This window comes from Myotis brandtii, unplaced genomic scaffold (genome assembly GCF_000412655.1).
Source record: "Myotis brandtii unplaced genomic scaffold, ASM41265v1 scaffold59, whole genome shotgun sequence".
Lineage (NCBI taxonomy): Eukaryota > Metazoa > Chordata > Mammalia > Chiroptera > Vespertilionidae > Myotis > Myotis brandtii.
This window is the reverse complement of record NW_005370223.1, coordinates 292,263-301,238: the sequence shown is the minus strand read 5'-3', so window position 1 is coordinate 301,238 and position 8,976 is coordinate 292,263. Positions and strand designations below refer to the sequence as shown.

The 8,976-nt window shown below is 39.1% G+C and overlaps 1 long non-coding RNA gene across 1 annotated transcript in view; it reads left to right on the top strand.

Moving 5' to 3' along the window:
* Positions 1-2,097, top strand: part of LOC106728330 — a 159,987-nt gene extending 157,890 nt beyond the window's left edge. The window contains exon 5 of the long non-coding RNA XR_001364633.1: positions 1,876-2,097. This is a non-coding gene — a long non-coding RNA (uncharacterized LOC106728330). The remainder of the gene's footprint in view (positions 1-1,875) is intronic.
* The last annotated feature ends 6,879 nt before the right edge of the window (positions 2,098-8,976 follow it).

Sequence of the window (8,976 nt, the reverse complement as noted above, 5' to 3'; positions counted from 1 at the left end):
TAATTTTTATTGATTTTTTAACAGAGAGGAAGGGAGAGAGATAGAGAGTTAGAAACATCCATCAGCTGCCTCCTGCACATCTCCCACCAGGGATGTGCCCGCAACCCAGGTACATGCCCTTGACCGGAATCAAACCTGGGACCTTTCAGTCCGCAGGTCAACGCTCTATCCACTGAGCCAAACCGGTTATGACAACACACCTACTTCTTTATTGCCTTCCTCTCCTGTTTCCCCCTTTGACCATATTTAACTTTACTGTCAGAAATTTGATTATAGTCTCCCACCCATAGACTCTAATGTCCATGGTAACAGATCTCTCTTTCCCTTCTCCCAACCCCTGCCCAAACATTGACATTTTCTCACAACAAATCAAAGAGATGTTGAAATCTGTTCACCTAAAGTCAAGGATACATTTATGATTATGTTCTTTTTTATTATAAGTGTTTTATTATATGTGTGTTTTTTTTTACTTAGTTCTTTTTATTATAATTCAAACACATTGTCAACATAGCCATTTTCTTTCTGCGTTCAACACTCCACACTATGGACAAGGTCTCCAGGATGAGGCTCCCACTCGGTGGGAGGCCGTACGTGATGGTGGCCACAGCACGGCTCTGCCTCTGAGGAGCTGTGTGACCTTCCTCAGCCTCAGTGATGTTTCTGATTTGTAAAATGCAGACAATATCTACATTGTGGGTTTTTTGTGGCAATTACACGAGAAATGCTTTTAGCAGAGGGCCTGTTATGACGGAGGAGTTCTATCAAAGGCAGCCAATAGCGTCTTTTAGGACATAAATCTTTCAGCGGAGGAAATGAGTGCACCAGATGCTTCACTTTTAGCAGAAGAAGAAAATTCTCAGTATCTGATGATAAAGAAGATGATGGTGGTGATGACTCCAGCTACCACTTCCTGGAGCATTCATTCTGTGCCACTGTTTGCTTCCAACAGCAGCCCTGTCAGGGCCCATTATTATTCCCAAAGGCTCAGCAACGTGCTCAGAGTGGCAGAGTCCAGACTCAAAAGTACTTGACTGTGAAGTCTGTGCTTTGGATGTTTGATAACCCCCAACACTTGTCCATGCCAGGTCAGCCACCACTCTTGGCCAGCCTGTCCACACGATCCATCTGGAAGGTCTGTGTTACACCCACAGTGACGCAGCTTCCACGCCTCCGTCCATTAGTCCAACCCATTTTTTTTGATGTCTTATCTCTCTGCTCCTTAGCTTCAGTTTGCTTTACTATGTAGTTGCTTTATAAGCATGCTAAGATAAATAGTTGAAACATATATAAATATCTCCTGATCCAATTCTGTTGCCTACTGCCTTCATTCTCTGATAACTATATAAGTGAAGGGAGAGGAGGATTCAGAGATGATTTCAAAGGTTTAATCCTGGGCAAATAGATGAGGTGCAATGTGGAAAGTTGAGAACTAAAGGATGGATGATATTTTTTTTTGCAAGTGAAGTCTAAGGTCAGAAGGCATTTAAGAAAAAACTGATTAATAAACACACACACACACACACACATACACACACATGGTAGATACTTAAAAAAAAGTTTCATTTTGAAGAACTCAAAAAATTTGTAAATTCAAATTTCTGTACATGAAAGTGTAGTACCACCGTATACTGAAGCAATGTACTATATTCGCCTTTTGGAAATACTGATATTAACCACTGAGCATATTTATAAATATATATTTTGAGGAGAAAGTGTCAGTGTCAAGGGGGTGGGGCCTAAAACATTGTAAATACCATGCCATTTTAATTGGACATTTTGCAACAAAAACATGTCATTTTTTTTTTCAAAATGTTTTTTGTTGTTTGTTTATGAAGTTTACATATCTGATATTTATAAAGTGCTTTCTCACTATAGGTTCATGGACCCTTGTCATCCCAGCATGGAGAAAAGATAGAGGACACGTGGGCAAATCCCTATCGCTCAGCTAACCTGGGGACATTCCATGACCCTGCAAAATTGGAGCTTCCCATACAGCAACTCTTTGAAGTTGAGATCAAGTCCTTAGTTCCCTTGGCCCAAGCATGTCAAACTCACGGCCCGCGGGCCGCATGTGGCCCGCAACGAATTTTTTTTTCGGCCCAGCCAATATAACGGTATGTAAGAAACGTTTTAATAAAAATTTCATAACTTAATTTTTACAATATCCCGTTACACATAATTATTAATAACGAACTACACGTTCGCTAATGACTGATTACTATAATCGTGTTGCCTTCATTTCCCTTACTTACCTTACGCGCAGGCGCACCATTTCTCTCCACTAACACTAGCAGCGAATATTTTAGCAGCCAATGGCCACGTCGTTAATCTTGAACTGACTTGTTGGGTGTGCGCAACAGGAAATATTTTGCTTTCAGAGAACAAGAAAAAATAGGTTTATTTGCATTACGCTTATTAACTTGTGCAGTTATTCAGTGTCTGGTAAGTTAATGTTCAAGAAAAAAAAATATTAACTTTTATTAAAATGTTCTATTATTTCATGTTAACGATGACTCATTTATTTCAGCCCTCTGTATTCAGTGTGTCTCTATTGAAATCTATGTTTCTATGAAAATTGAAGCTTTTGTTTTTTTTGCGGCCCACATACGCTGAAACCTTGTTTATTTGGCCCGCGTGAGCCTTTGAGTTTGACATGCTTGCTTTGGCCTCTCCATGCTCCTCGCTGCTCCCCTGCCAGGACCTCGCCTTGCCACACACGTGTCCATTGATTGTCGAAATGCTGGACAGCAAGCAAAGGAACGTGAGTTTTGACTTAATCTGAGGGGAAGGTCTTTGGCCCCAGGAAAGTTAACCAGTCGGAGTTTATCTTACTCATTTAGCTTGGTCAGAATCTGCAAATGTCACACAGCAGCAACGAGGGGCCAATTCCCTGGGTAGCATATCTGTAAGCATACACCCCGAAAGTATTGGTTGTGCACGTCTAGTTCTCTAAAAGAAAAAAGAAAGCCTCCCAAGCCACACAGTAGTACGAGGCAAAATATCTGATTACAGAGTCTAAAGCTGCTTTGTGCATGTAATTTTCGAAGAGAGAAAAAAAAAAAATTAAAAGCCAGCAGCAATGAAGTGCTTAGTGCAAGATTTCAGTTTTCAACCTCGCAGCTCTTGCATTTCAATCGGAGCAGCAGGAAGATTCCGCTGATCCTAAAGCTAACGAATGGCGAGAGGGAAATGCTTGCTTGCTTCGTTAGGCAGGTGGTTATTGTTTTAAAAACGAAGAGCCGCCAATCTGGCTGTAATCCAAGGCGTGTCACCTAATCCTGATCTAGAGCTATGCAGCCAGAGTCCCCAGCCCGCAAATATTTGATTAGCGCATATGTAAATTGTCCTGTGTTCTTGGCACAGGCCGAGTCAGGAATGACAATGTGGATTGTGATGTTCTTATACAGTCAGAGGTTCTTATCCCTGTATTTTTCCCTGTAAGGAAGTAAAACGTGTGTATTCAGGAGGTCTGAAGCTTGTGGTATATGGCAGATAATCTGCTGATATTCAATAAGGAAATAAACAATGAATGTAACCGCTCATGCCATTGTCTAAATGTAACAGATCTCTTTAACAATGAAATAGCATAGCGAACACTGAACTACGTAGTCACTCAAATGACTCTCAGCAATTTTCTTTATTGACCCCAGTTTCTGAGGCCTAGAGTCACTGACCCTGAGCCCCAAATTAGAAAATTAGATTTCAGAGCCTCCACTATGTATCAGAATCATTCAGGAACAGCGTAGAAGCCAAAATATGAGACACGTTTTCTTATTATATAATCAGTTGACAAGACATTTCAGCACTTTATCTGCTATGTGTACAGAGTGGCATCTGGAGAAGTAAAAATTGCTGTAATAAATGCTTAAAATCAAGGGTTTGCCATGCTCTCATTAACGTCCCTGGTACGAAGCCATGGATCTGGCTAACCCCAATCCAAATATAGTTTAAATAATACTAGGTAATTCTTACCATTCATATTGATAAAGACATACAAGAGATTGGAATTTGCCAAGAAATATTGTTGCTGTGATTTAACACACAGAAGAAGAATGGTATTTTATGTATTTTATATAACATACAATCTACAGAGAATTACTGTTTATCTAGAGAGCAAATCCTGGGAGTATGGATTTCATGTATATGTCCTGTAGGATTTGAATAAAAACCACAAATATATTTATCTCCCAAGCTTGCCAGTTAAAAAAAAAAAGGATGCAGGTAAAATTTTTCTGAATTATCTCCAGAGGTAATGAAATTATTGAGTTAAAAGGGTTTCTTACTTATAGGAATGAAAATGGGGAAGGGATAGAAGCAGAGGGCAGACAAGGGCCAGTCTTGCCTGGAGCTAGAAATGTATGCAATGCCTCTGAACAGACAATAGGAAACTAATGAGGTAAAAAGCCTGGCATGATTGTGATCTGATTTTCACAGATTAAACCAATGTCAGTGAGGAGAAGAGTGAATGAGCCTAAAATGGCTTTGAGACACCTGCAAATAACTGTATTTTCAGTGCAATAGTGTTTAGGCATTGTTTTATATGGCAATTTACGACAGAAGGAATGGAACAGGGATTTAGAAAGAGGGGGTACTGTACTCTTCCTTCACAACCCCCCACTCTAAATTGCACCCCCCTCTTAAGTTCCTTTGGCAGCGATGTCCCAGGAAGGAGTTGCCTGCTAATTCCTCTGCCTGTTTTATAAGTGATAGAATTCGATTGATAAGAAAAGAATTGAAGCTGGAGGCTGAACCCCAATCTTTAAAAAGGAAGGACACTTTACAGCCACTTGTACAGTATATGGGTTGCAATTTTTGGCAGAAACCTAGGGGCTATTTTTGATTCATTTATTTTATATTATCTTCTTTGGGACCTTGATCTGATATTTCTGGGTATATATTGTACTCAGAATTCAATTTAAGTGACCTCTTGTAGCCAAAATGAAATTTTTTACTGACAGCTCCATATAATGGGACATTTTCCCATACCTATTGGGCAACACCTATAAAACAAAGTTATACACCATTCTCTAGGGCAGTGGTTCTCAACCTGTGGGTCGTGACCCCTTTGGGGGTCGAACGACCCTTTCACAGGGGTCGCCTAAATACATCCTGCATATCAGGTATTTACATTACAATTCATAACAGTAGCAAAATTACAGTTATGAAGTAGCAACAAGAATAATTTTATAGTTGGGGGTCACCACAACATGAGGAACTGTATTAAAGGGTCGTGGCATTAGGAAGGTTGAGAACCACTGCTCTAGGGGCTAAGTGAGGATGGAGGAGACCTTTAAACTATGCTTCACACTTGAAATCTTTTGCTACCATTTAGAAAACAATAAAAATGAAATGGTGATCATTGTAAGACAAATACAAAAATATATGGACTCTCTGATAATTAATCATGAATGTGGTCAATGTGAAAATTTTATTTCCACATTTAACCACATTCAGTTAAGTGTCTGATCAGCTTAGTCGGACTTCATCGTGCCAGGAAAGTTCGATTCCGCTGGAAATGCAATTTGACTTTAAAGAAAGAAGCACAATGGAAGCAAGAGAACAAACTCATTTTTATTTTTTCATGATTTGTCTTCTTTTAAGGTCAGGTTCATTGAGCTATAATTTGCGTAAAGTAAAATCCACCCCTTTGAGTGTGAGCTTTGACAAACACATGGAATCATGTAACTGCCACAGTCAAGATAGAGCCCAGTTCCCTCACCTGCAAAAGTTTCCTCCGGCCCTCTGTCCTCCTCCTCTCTCTTTCACCTCAGCCCCTGGCAACTGCTTTTCTGTTTTTTGTCCTATGGTTCTATAGTTTTGCATTTTCTAGCGTGTCTTATCAATGAAATGACCCAAGCCTTGTGAGTTTAGCTTCTTTTATTTAGTATGAATATATTTGAGATTTACCTATGTTGTGTGTATCAGTAATTTATTTCTTTTTATTGCTAAACTAGAGGCCCGATGCATGAAATTCGTGCAAGGGGCTTGGCCCCGCCCTGGCGGCGGCTCCCTTGGCCCTTACCGCTGTGGCTTCGTCTGGAAGGTTGTCTGGAAGGACATTCGGTCTAATTAGCATATTACACTTTTATTATTATAGATAGTATTCCATATGGTTGCACTTATAAAATGGGAAAAAAACAACCTTTGGTGGCTATTCCTCCCATTTTGCTTATGGTGGAGTCAAGGGCAGACAGAGCTTCTATCTAGTGGCATTGGGACCCTCTCTGCAAATTATCCAATGAAAAGCCCTTGGACTACACCTTTCAGCCTAGGAAAACCCAAACCAAAGAAACCAAAGGAGCATGATGTTTTATAAATATGGACCATGTTCTCATACCACTGGGGGACAATTCTGATGAGAGAAGAGTCGCTGGGACTGATTCCAAACTAAATTCCCACTGGTACCAGGGATTGTTATTTGTTCATTTGTTTTTTAGTGTTGTGTTTTTCAAAAATAAATCTGTGTAGATAAAAAAGTCAACATTTATGGTTTTTCTGAAAGAAGAAGAAAGAAAGAAAGAACCTTAGAGAAACCATTGGGAGAAAGTCTTAAAAGATGATTACACAGGTCATTAATTAAGATATTACTTTTCAAAATAGCAGTGCATATATTTTTTCTAGCACTTTCTAATATGTAAAGCACTTACGACACATACTATCTCATTTGATTCCCATAGTGACCCGTGGAGCCTGAAGGGAGATGTTAACCATAATTTACAGATGAAGAAGCTGAGTCCAAGGACACAATGGCTGCTCAAGGTCAATAGTGGGTAGTTGTCAACACTGGCTTGAAAGCCTGAGATTTTTGAATCCCCAACTAGTGGAAACAGCAGCACCAAATTCTGAGTAATGAATTTCAGTAGGAGTAAATATTGTCAGAGCTCAGTATTTAGGAAGGTTGTAGCTAAACTCATACGAAAATTCAGCTGTAAATACCTTGTTAATTCATGAAAGATTGGAATTTTCTTTAAAAAGTACAATCTCACCACGTTATTAGGTTAAGCACTTCTAAAAAACAACAACAACAAGGAAACTACAATGTATTATAAATTAGACCATTTTGGAATTTGTGCAATTTAAATGGATGAGTTATTTTATGTTAGGAAAGCGACTGCACGAAATTCATTAGCTAATTTTCATGATTTTTTTTTTTTAAAACACATTGGGCCAAATTACACTCTCAGAGATGCCCGCAGAATTTTAATTAACTTAATAGGTCTAATTTCAGTTCTTTATATAGCGGCTTCCTGTTGATTCAGGGAGGTGTTAAGATTATAATTCCCCCTTTGTAAGGGAAGAAAATCAGTCTTCAAAGGCTGAGTTATGCACCCACAGTTTCACAATGAATTGTAGAGGAGTTCATCATTGGTGAGGTTTTAGGAAAGTGAAGTTTCTGGACTCATCATTTGGCCAATGGTGGTAAAATTGGTGACATCTACATTTATCCCATTGAATGGTTTAGTGCTGTCTTCCCCATCCCTATACCCCAATCACCTCATCTATTTTTTTTTTTTTTGGTCTGGTAGAGGTGTAAGAATCATGGGAAGAACAAAGATCTGAGTATATTATATGAACTTATTAAAATACCAACTAGAAAATATTGTAATAAAACAGAAAAGTATTGTTTATATTTATATGAATGTGTGTGTGTCTCACTAAAGCTTTCCTTTTTAAAAAAATATATTTTTATTACTTTCAGAGAGGAAGGGAGAGGAAGATAGAAATATCAGTGATGAGAGAGAATCATCAGCTACCTCCTGCATGCAACCCAGGCATGTGCCCTTGACCTGGAATTGAACCCAGGACCCTTTAGTCCACCGGCCGATGCTCTATCTACTGAACCAAACCAGCTAAGGCTCACTAAAGCTTTTCAAAGGCTTTAGTGTTAACTGTCGCCATCCTCCTCAGAGGTAAGTAGTAGTATTTATGAGCCAATGGATTTATTCAAATTTAGTTTTCCATATGCACATGATTTTTACTCAGAGGAGCTTGATGACAAAATGACACTCCATAAAAAAAATAACCTATCCTGTGTCGTTTTGATGTCTGAGGGTTTCAGGGTTTGCATATAAACATATAGCATCTCATAAACTGCATTCAGGTTTAAAAACTCCCAGGGAAACAGGTCACCTTTGTCATCGTAGAGCTATTATTCCTGGTCTTGTGCATCTGTAGTTTAAGAAAAAAATATATTAGCAGGAGCTAGGGAGAACTAGATGCTTAACACCCGCAACAGTTACTTATAAAATGGCCATCATTTGCATTTTGCTGAAAATCTTGATATGGCTTTCAAAGAATTTTTAGTAAAACATTAAATCCCTTTCATCTCTGCATCTGATTTCTACATTTGCTCCCTTCTTTCCCCCAAGGAATGCCTGTTCTTCCTTCTGAGCCCTATCAAGACTCATAAAACCAATGAACGATCTTTTTGGAGGAAGCCAAAATGTATTTGAAGGAATTAAGGTTGATCTGGGAGATGCAATGCTGTTGTTATAGCAAATTAGTTCCGTTAACTATGAGTAGGATGAGTGTTCCGTTTATTGTTCTTCAATACAATATATGGGCATGTGTATGCATGCGTACAACTGCAGGGCACTTCCATAGAAGGCTGCTTGCATGTATTAGTAGGTGTTTAATCACAGCAGGGCTTCAACAACAATAAAAGACTGGCCAAGGACAATAGGTTTTTTTCCTGTGGAAGCTGTAGACACCAGTACAGTAGAAGACGTTATTTCTCATATGTAAGGCTGTCTTATTTTGTTTACACAACCAAGTTATTATGCTAATTACATGATAATATGCTGCCCCCGAGGACTTTCTATGTTGATAGCATCTACTTCAGGATGCAGATTTGGAGCCAATATGTGATTATTACCATTCCAAAATGATATGATCGGAATGACAGTTTTGCCTTGTAAGGGAGACCTCACTAATGCTGGGTGCGGGGTTTAACAATGAATAGGTGGAATCCAGGAG